Source organism: Botryllus schlosseri, chromosome 4, assembly GCF_051294905.1.
Source record: "Botryllus schlosseri isolate E-star chromosome 4, Bs_hap1, whole genome shotgun sequence".
Taxonomy (NCBI): Eukaryota; Metazoa; Chordata; class Ascidiacea; order Stolidobranchia; family Styelidae; genus Botryllus; species Botryllus schlosseri.
In genome coordinates, this window is record NC_137239.1 from 2,639,999 (window position 1) to 2,651,258 (window position 11,260).

Consider the following 11,260-nt stretch of genomic DNA (forward strand, 5'->3'; position numbering starts at 1 on the left):
TCGGAAAAACCCAGATGTGGAGGAGAAATAAACCCAGAAAAACCCAGATCCTATATTTCACTCAAAAGACACGATATAGCTGTGAAAGTGGAGCCTGATAGTCGTCGAATACACTCATACAGTCCTTGAAGCCTTTGATATTAAATTTACAACAGTTCATAATGCACATTTCGCTTGGTCGCACAAAACATGTTGCTTTAATCTCGACACATTGCAATGAAACAATTGGGGCGCAGCGTGAATACTTATTAGTGTACCGGCACTAATTATATCATCGCGCTGCGAAAGTTCAATGCAATGCCATCCATTCCCTATTTCTAAGGATGATCTCATGTATTTTAAGCGACCTGGACAGATTGAAAGTAGCTTTCGGTTGATTAATCATGACAATCACTTTTATTTGGAATAATCACGGACCAATATATAGTGAAAATAAATACCGTAACTGACAAATCATGAAATTCAGGGTTAGGGTTCGAATGTGCTGATAACCAATGCCTCTGATTAACTTGCTAGGGGTGTCCAACTAACTAACTAACTAACTAACTCTCTCTCTCTCTCTCTCTCTCTCTCTCTCTCTCTCTCTCTCTCTGAGTGTCCCGGTTGGAACTCTAAATATACTCAGATAACAATAGGATTATATTAGTCGAATCATCACTTGGTCTGTTCATGTGCTTGTGCATAACATGCAGTTACATGATATTTATCGCTACATGCCGAATTGTTCACCAAGTGCCGAGTTCGCTACTGGCAATCGTCCTATATGAACAATGAACATGACTTTCTGCAACCTGGAAGTTACCATTCAATGAAGCTCCATCGCATCAAGCGGAAGCCTCTTATTTTAGTAGTGAAATAGATTCTCAACACTTTGTCGTTACAATAACAGCAAAATCCATCGACAATGGCGAACTGAAGTGCGTGGATTTTACGATATTGTGACCATACGAATCAAATAATTAATTTTTGAGCGTAAAACTGCACTGGAGAGCTGGATGTTGAAAAAAAACCCGATTTCAAGGATAAAAACCCAGAAACCCAGGTGATGCTCAAAAAACCCAGATCTGGGTGGAAAAACCCAGGAGTGGCATCTCTGACTGTGAGGCCTTGAAACGGTGATTGGTCGAATCGCAGAATACGAAACATGTAGGACATAGCTACGCACGTTCGTGTAAATGACACATGTGTTGTCACAAAGTGCAATGAGCTAGGTATGATCCAAAATTTACCAAACAATCTTCGATGGGATGTAGAACTGGAAATTTTGTCTTTGAAGTTGCATACAACTTGTCATCATTCGTACTGTTGTGATGTCATAATGAGATAATTGAATCGAAGCTAAATATTCGATTCAGCATCGAATCACCCGGGTACTCGATTTTGCCCAGCCCTAATAACAACGCGCTAAAAGTATGTAATACCTCCAATAAATATAGTTTTTGAAACTTGTGTACTTGATACTTGCGTAGGCCTACTTTTCAGAACTTTCCTGTTTCTTTTTGAAGTGATTTTTACAGGCCTTGTGAATCGCTAATTATACTGGAGTAGATGTTAACAGCGTTGCTACTACTTCTACTCAAGTGCAAACAATGATTACTTTGATCACCCCACCAGCTATTGAGTATGCAACGGTCTGTGGACATACGGGCATGCGACGCATGGTCATGCGAGGTAAATTACGGGTTAGGGTTGAATTTAAGCTTGGGTTAGGGTAGGGCTTGGGTCGGGATATATAACGGTTAATTTCAGTGTTATGTTTCGGGTTAGGGTTAGTTTTGGGGTTATGAAGTTACATACTGAAGTGACGCATGCTAAAGTGTTCCATGCTTAACTGTTGTTTTCCATTGTGTCGCATGCTCATATGTCGGGCAATCGTATGCAGAGGTGGTCAGTACCGAAGTACTTTTACTTTTTGAAGTACTTGAAGTAGAGTTTGCCTACTCACACTACTTTTTAAGTAGTTGTGATTTTAGACTACTTCTACTTGACAGTTTGCAGTTTTGTAGGCAAAAATGAGCGTAGAATACCAACTTACTTACTTGTGAACCATCATTCCTACTCCTACTAGAGTAGAAATTCCGGTGCTACTTCTACTTCTACTTGAGTAGCGAAGGTGACTACTTTGACCACCTCTGATCGTATGCAACACATCGACCAAATCTACTTTTTAAAAGTAATTACTAGAGCATATTTCAGAACTTCATTCTCGACTTCCATTTCAAATAGATTTGACACACCTTATAACTTGTTACATCTACGTGTGTATAAATTCATGACATTACTTCAACTTCAGTACAAAGGATGATTACTTTGACCACCTCTGGTTTCCATATAGTGTGTTCAACGTTTTTACCTTCGATTGCTTTCTGAGTTTTTCCCGAGCATGGCGCAGCACTAATTTTGTAGAGTAAAAGCAAAGCTTGTTCTAGGTGGCAGTAGTTCTTCCAAACGATGTCGGCCCCAGTCTAGAAGGCATTCTTTGTACAGCCTGCTTGACGTTGTTGACATCAATTGAAGACATTGTCGATCTAGAAAATTTGAATGATTAGAATAGGTTTAGTGAAGGCATTTGTCAAGAACTCAAGCCAGGTATCCATAACATCCTGTTCAAAAAACAAAATCAAATTGGTGTACAAGCTTGGCGATTCGCACATTCTACTCGCTAATCCAGAGGTCTCAAACACGCGGCCCGCAGAGCATTTTGTGCGGCCCGCGACGACGTTTTGGAATTTCAAGTATTCAACAATATATGCACGAGCCATATATCTGTTTAAATATAAGAACTTGAAGTTCACGCTAGAACTAATACAAAAATCACTGAAATCTCAACATACTTCACCATAGCATCACTTTTAAAAGCTACCATGCGGTTGAAGATCAGCTATTACGTCACATTTGTAGTTTATGATGATAAAACACGACCCGTTGATGATTCGTGACTCAAAATTGTGATTCGGTTTGGTGCGACCTTCTCATAAAATTACTCAATTTCGGATTGACTGGATGATTAAATAGAAATGACTCGAGTTGAGTCGGGTCAAACGTTAAAATCAGAGAAGGAATTGCGACTCGGAACGGTGACTTGGTAATCATGCGGAAGCAACAATTAATGAAACTGCCATGGAGAATACAGAATAGTAATATATCAAAAGGTCGTAGCTTGCGTTGCATTGAGTAGGCCTGTATAGCTATCTAATCAGATCAGTATGGCAACTATTGGTATTCTGTGACCTCCGTGACGTATAGTTGGTTACATGCTGGGTGTTGTTTGTTCTCTTTATCCATGTTATTATCGGTGGCGAGTAGGGTATAGTAGTACCTTCTACAGCTGTAACACCAATGAATTCTTCACCGATTGGACATTTCTATTCCAGGGGTTCTTAACCAGGGTCTGTAGACCCCATCGCGGTACGAAGCGCCATATCAGGGTGTACGAGTTGCATTGTGGAATTAGGCCTATATGCTGTGGAATATTTTTGGCCGATTTAATTAACTGGAAAATAGTCTAATATAGATACCACCAGAAATTGTGTTGAAAATGGGCGAGCGATAGCGGTACGAGCACAAGCGGTACGATCGATAAAAAGGTTAAGAAGCAATGATATTACTATGGCTCAATAATGATTTGATTCAAGTTGTTATTGATATGTTCCAATAAATCGAAGGCAAAATCAAACGCTAATTTAATTTGACTTGGGCAATGACAGTAACAATAGCCGCTAGATCTACTCATCACGACTATATCAAAACCAGGATTAGGCTACACCGCTCAAATGCTCTGATATCAGATCAATCTTCAGTAGATTTTAAAATATTTTACATAGAATTGTGGCACGTCAAAGGTTCACTAGCTGCAATATTATAACTCGACAGTTTTACGATACATCATCTCGCATGATGTCTATCACTCATTAATTGGAAAAAATTATGCCCGGCGCAAAAACAATTTTATTAAATTATTTCAAAATGTGATTTTTTCCGTGTCAAGCGTGAATAGTATAGAATAGCAAATTACATTTTCACGATGTTTGTGGATTGCCTGTCTGCAAGGTCCCGTCAAATAAGGCCTACTTAGAAATTATACATTGAATATCCCTATTATTGATGCTGCGGCCCGCGGCGTCATCAGAACTAGGAAATTGGCCCGCGAGCACATTTGAGTTTGAGACCTCTGCACTAATCAGTAGGGCTGGGCACATGAGAAATTGAGTACTCGAATCTAAATCGAGTATTAATTCGATTACCAGTGAACTCGGGCCATGGTTAATTCGGCCCATTGAACTCAGCCTACGGTAAACTCGGCCTTCGGTGAACTCGGCCTAAACCTAAGCCCCTCCAACCCTAATCTTGGGATACACCGAATTCACCATGTGCGATCTGATCCTTGACGTTCTGCACTCTTCGTCAGCATTATACAGCTCCGTACGCCTAATAGAACATTTTATACATCCGACATACGATACCTAAAGCTATTCACTTTAGTGGAAATGACATATCTGTGAAGTCATGATTAACCCAATGCATAGTCACAAAGTGCAATGAAATAGGTATCGGTCGAAAATACACCAAATTATCTGTAATTTAGTCTGATGTAAAACTTGCATGGCATCATTGTATGTTCTTAGTGAAAACATAAAAGATACATTTTCAACCTTCCATAATACTCATACTGTTATGAGAATAACATGATGAGTGTTTATCGAATACTTGACACTTAACACCAAATTCAGAATCAATCACTCTTCACTCAGGTGCTCGATTTTGCCAAGCCCTACTAATCAGAACAGAAGTGATGCGGCCAACCTGAGATATCTATAGAAATCATGCATACCAGATCAGCGTCACTGTGAATTATGGCACACTTGGATTCAACGAACATCGATATAATATCAAAATATCATGCAGCAATTTTGAGCACCACTGGCAAAATCCTGATCGGGAACCACCGACACAGAGTCTATTTGCGCATCATTTATGACACTTTTTTCAGGCTAACAAATCGCTGATTAATGAACATGAACAATCATAAATCATCACTCCAACTTATATGATTCAACTTCTTAATCCATGGACAATGCACGACTGCGATGCGTTGCTCCAAAGTTGAAAAGTACTATATAACATTGCCTGTTCCATATTTAGACTCCTGCTAAAAATGAAGCAATGTTGTATACGCAGACCCAGGTATGCCCAAGCCTCATCCGCATGAAGAATCCATTGATAATAAGGGTCAATAGTGTGCTTTCTTATTCACGACAACATGACTATCAGCAAAGCAATCAGTCTTCCCTAGGGCCCATCTACTTTGTGAATTTCGCTGTAATGTAGGCAATGTTAATATATTTTGTGAATGTTGGCACAATGTCTCCGTGCAATATAGGCCTACTTATTGGAAGGTAATGGGCGAAATATCTAAAGATCAATGTCAACTCAAGGTCCAAGAAGAAGTGAAAATTCAAATGGAATAATTATCTATTTTCACCAATTTTAAACTTTCATAATATATGACGAGGAACGTGCAAGATATCCAATGAGCTAAATGCGACTACTATTTCTTACCAGGGATTTCAAGATATCATATAGCTAAGTTACATGTATATAAATTATAAGCTATCGTTATATTGCAAGTTATAAGTAAGCATTTTAAGTATGTTGCACGGCAACATTGCCGACATTGCGACAACCCGTCTTCCCCATGAACATGTTAAAATCAATGTAGTTTATAATTGGTTTAGCGTTTGGGTATCATTAAATTAGCCTGAGGTTAAAGTTGGGTTAACTATACTGATTGTTCCTGGAATACCCTAACATTAAACTAATAATAAAGCCATACATTTTGACATGTTCACCGAAAGCCTCGCCTAGTATCAATTGTTTTAATGTTGTTGTGGACACAACACAAAATTACAACAAATACGATAATATAGCCTACATGCCGGTCAATGGGATGCTACTATTCATTATCATAGGCGCAACTATAGTTTTCAGCCACAAATTCAGCAATCTCACATTCTGTAAAGGAACATCCTATAATACACTTTCAAATTATATAGCTATATAAACCTAAACACTGGCTATAATACATTCATCGATAACTGCATCTGGTTTGCTGCATGGATCTTGCAGTCTTTGGAAATTCATGTCAAACTTTTCATAGTATATACCGTACACATCAAACAGTAAGTTGGATATTACAACAACATGAAACCCACTGTGCTGCAAATCGAACTTCAATGATTACATTATAATTAAATATTATCATGATCATGCTCATCGCTATACTATATAGTATTACAAGTACTGCATAAGTTTACGATTAGCAGCGGTTCGATTAGTTTCGTTCGTACATGATAAACCGCGGCGCAGCCGCAGACGTGCCACTAGAATCGGTCCGTGGACATATGAGCATGCGACATTACAGCATGCGACAGTTCGGCATGCGACAATTTGGCATGCGACACATGAGCACGTGGGTTAAATTACGGGTTAGGGGTAAGTTAGGTTAGGTTTATGGTTGGGTTAGGGTTAGGGTTTAGGTTAGGCTAGGTTAGGTTAGGTTAGGCTATGTTTCGGGTTAGGGTAAGTTTTTGGGTTATACAGTCACATGCTGAAGTGACGCATGCTGATGTGTTCCATGCTGAACTGTCGTTTTCCATTGTGTCGCATGCTCATATGTCGGGCAACCACTAGAATCATAGTGAAATTCATTACGGTTATCGCAGTTAATGATGACCGAGGCTGTTGCTGTTCAATAAATATAGCACTCAAATACCAAGCTTCCGTGATCTCTGCCTTTCCAGTACTCATGACAGCGACAATATCAATAATAATCAATTGCAGGCACAATCCATCCACGCCGTTAAGTATCCTATTCTAAACTAAACCATTCCTGTGATAAATCCGTCACTCCGCCATTACTACAAAACCTGTTCTTTCAAATTCAAATCGAATCACGCGCGAATGCTCGCCAGACAGAAGAACGGAGTCATTTGGTTTTATGGTTGAATGAATTTCAAGCAACAGGCGTGCTCGGCTCGACACTCGAGATTCGACAGGTATCGGAATGCCTCATATGCATTATCGCTGGCCTCTTGCGCAGTGCGGCCTTAATTATCGATAATAGCCGGGCAGACTGAGTATAGTTCCCTGATTGGAATAGTCATCACCATGCCGTTATTACGGTTGTCAAGTTTTCATGCATTGGGTATACCGTATACGGTATATTTGAAATAATGTATTTTGCCTTGATGTGGACATTTCGATCCAGTAATGTCACAATAAAATAGCTGTATGTCTCTACATCGTAGGCTACATATGTGCGACCGCGATCATCGATAGCCGGGCTTCTGAAGTTCCGCGCGATAGAAAGTCATCGCCATATCATCAATCAACATTCTCGTATTCACTCCGATAGATTACAAATGGTGAAATGTATCATGACATTCATGAGTGTATTCAGAAAACTATTTTGCAATGATTGCACAATGCACACTTGAATTCATAGAAACGATTTCCAAGTAGGGACATTCTGACGAACTGTGTAGGTGGCATCCAGGCATAATACCATTATGACATCCACTGGAATGGTCATTGGTGACTGGTACAGGAGCATTCTAAAATTCACTTCCTCTGGTAGTCACCTGGAGTTACATAAATTGACGTTCAATCTTGGGCATACTGAGCAAGTCCTCCGTAACTGAGGGTGGGAGGTGGGACGAGTGGGAACAATTGTGGACATACCAGTAACTCCACGGGATATCGAGTGTTTGCTGGGTTGAAGCAAAATTTTCCTCATTTGAGGTGGCATGTGTGCCAAACAAATCCCAGCAAGCATGAAATCAAAGTCATCCCGGTTGTGTGCACAGTCGTAGATATTCACGGTAACAAATACAATGTATTACTGTACCTTTTACGATGCATATTCCATTCAGCATTCTTAGGAATCTTCAACGATCCACTTTCTTCAGACACAACAAGCCTCGCTCCACCAGGGTTAGAATCCCGGTACTTTAGCGCTTAGCGAGACACCGATTCCATAATGGCGCGCCACGCTTTGCCCAAATCTCAATAATGGCCAGACGCAGACGACGATACGACACTCAAACGATTTCGAAATAAGTGGTATTCATCCGCTAACATGCCACCAATAATATTTACTGGCCACGTTATAATCTTTGATTTAGGTCTTATTTTTTCATACAGAAACATTTATCATTGCATATAATCCCTTTCTTTTCCATCGAATTTCCTATAAATTGATATTATTCCATGTGTTGTTCACTACTTACTGTACTTATACTTAACCAGACGCTGTTTGTGATGTCACAGTTGGTTGATGCGTTGGTTGTTTACTACGAATCTCAGAAAAAGCAGTAACGCGTAGCGTTAACATACTGTAACCTAAACCTATTACTGGTCGCCCTGTCCGCCATTACCAAATGGTCAACTGAGCATGCGTTGCTGATATTTCTAGTTTCGCGAACAATATTATACATCCTAAACTGTTATTCTATCTTATTAGCCCTATCCGTGACGAATGTAACCAGCGAGACCGGCCGTATAGCCATAGCCTTATAATATAATATAATGGCTATGGTGTAACCACATTAGCTACGATTGTCAGTTGTTTCTTGTACCCTACTATGTTCTATACTGAAATTGGTACTAGGGCCAACAATTTCCGTATGACAGACCCCAGTCTCGCGATCGTGGTTGAATCGGGTCAAATCACCACAAAAATGATATCAGTAACATTCAGTTCCACGTATAACATTGGCCGCAGCGATTTTCAAGCTAATCAATTTTGACAATAGCCTGGTAAACTGCAGTAACGAGTAATTGCCACTGAGCTATATAAACACTGGAGTGCGCTACTCGCGATATTTACGTTGTCACTAGAAACAGTTGCATTGTGGGGAATAGGCTGGACGATTTAGTACAGGAGCTTATGGAAAAACGTCCAGTTTTAAAATATATTTGATTCGTATTGGGTTTGTAGTATTTTATACGAATGGAGCTTTGAATGAATAATCATCGTAACATTCAGGATTTGTTTCAGCCCAATATCTCGTGTTTATATCTGTGTTATCTGTGTATTTCGACATGTCGAAGATATAAGTGGTTTCGCTTGTTCGTGGTAAAATAAGGTTGTCTATGTGTCATCGTATGTATTTTTTTGTGGTTATATTCCTGATGTAGATTGCTTTACTCGTTGTATCGAGCATATTTTACCGGTACAGAAATAACCAAGCTGTCAAAAGATGTATAATGCCAGTTCAGTTATCTTTCAGATATATGTATCTATAGGAAGTAAAAGCATCTACGATTGTCAGCTTGAAGTTATTATCGGAGCGTGCCTCAGAATTACCTATCCTGGATTCAAAATCTTCATACTGCAATGGAGCTGATGTGAATGCTGTAACTGCCAGCTACGTGGTGGCTGTGAATATTGCTGATGGAGAAAATTCAGCATCATGGGACATATCAAAAGGCACTGCTGAAATCAATTGAATGCCATTGTGGTTATTCTACGTATTTATTGGTTCAGCGTATTTAAATAAATCCAAAAAAGAGAAAGTAAAGATATGTCTGCTATGTGTAGCGATGGGGTAGTGATTTCTGTAGAAGTGACTGAATCAGTTCATTGAATGAGAGAAACAAGAAATGCATGGGTCCTTATTCAGATGTAGCTAGAATTGCCCAATTCACAGTGAAATTGAGGCTATGTTGGTTACAGCAATCTGTGCACTGTGGGAGTTCATAATAAATATTAATTTTATCGAATCAATGCGGCACAAGATACAATCTAAATGGCGTACATGTATTTGATCATAATTACACCTTTAGCTACCCATATACGTGTGTACATGAAGCTTGGCTCGTTTTGCACTTTCATGAAACCAGAAATTAGATTAGATTCAAAACTAACTGGAGATGTGAACATTCCAACTCAGTTTTTCTGCCCACGATACTTGCCTACCCTGCTAGATGAAGCACTCGAACCTGGCTTTAGATCAACCATTTCTGTGGTCACACGCAATAACGCGCTGTACTGTCTCGTACCAAAATGCTGAACTTTCGTTTTCAGAAACACCAGCTTCGGTTATGAGAAACGAATTTTTCTATTAAAATAACAACATAAAAAAATAAAAACAGAAATAAATTAATTAATTGTGATCGACTTTACGTCGCCTTCGGCGTAATTAACGGTGATCTGAAAGTCAAATGTGGGATAAGTTAGGGCTTAATATCTGCGAACGAGGTATAATAAACGAACCGATTCTGATCTTAGTTCCAATTTAATGGAATTTCTTCTCTTCTTACGCAGCACAGGCACAGTCACATTGAAGGCCACCCCACTGCGGGGCCTACGACGACGACGTCGTTTTGGGGCACTGTTCAAGATAAATGAACTGACATATGAGAAATTGTTCACTTGAAGACACATTGATCGACATACCTTGATGTCACGACAACGTTTTTATACCAAAATGTGTATAAAATAGTAAAGAAAGTGTGTTAGCCGGTGTCTTCTACGGGTTTGAAGTATGTGTTGGCTAGACTTGCTCATCCTTGCTCCCTTCTTTGTTTTCTTATTATCTGTAAAGAAACCAAGAACGGTTTGTACAGAATTACAATAATGAAAATTCTACGGCATACGAAGAAAGTGGCCTCACCTCATTCAGTGGGTTAGCCGGTGTCTTCCGTGGGTTTGAAGTAAGAGTTGGGTATGTAAATATTATCTCTGGCGACGCAGGGTTGGCTTTACAGCTTAACGATGGTCGATTCCAGAACCTTTGAATGGAAAAGAAAACAGCCACGAGCAAGTATGGAATAAAGCGATAGTTACATCTGTGTACAAGAACACATATCATATAAATTATATATTCACAGTTTACCGCTAAAGGTATTGGACACTGAATGCAGCCTAATGATAAAAGGATGACAGATGTAACAAAATTGTTATCCATCTTCTCAACGACAACATCGGAAAGCGGTAACGAATTGTCATTTTCTTTTTCAACGGAAGGGTGAAGGTAATTCAACAAATGAATCAGCTTGAGCCTCATTATTGAACATATGGCAAAGGTGTCAATCGCCGTAACAGAACCAGCTTAATGAAATAACATTAATGCCCAATCTGTGCTAGTAGAGAATATATTTTAATGGAAGCCTATAAAATACGCATGATCGAAAAAACAACAAAATATGTTCTATAGATAGAACCAACTCTTGGAATTGTTTCAAACATAAAGATTTG

At 39.3% G+C, this 11,260-nt stretch overlaps 1 long non-coding RNA gene across 1 annotated transcript; it reads right to left on the reverse strand.

The window, feature by feature from the left end:
• Positions 1-10,097: 10,097 nt before the first annotated feature.
• Positions 10,098-10,821, reverse strand: LOC145437913 (uncharacterized). The gene is made up of 4 exons (XR_013914778.1): positions 10,677-10,821; positions 10,460-10,599; positions 10,277-10,394; positions 10,098-10,213 (listed from the first exon to the last, which is right to left on the reverse strand). It is a non-coding gene; the product is annotated as an uncharacterized LOC145437913 (long non-coding RNA).
• Between the last annotated feature and the right edge of the window lie 439 nt (positions 10,822-11,260).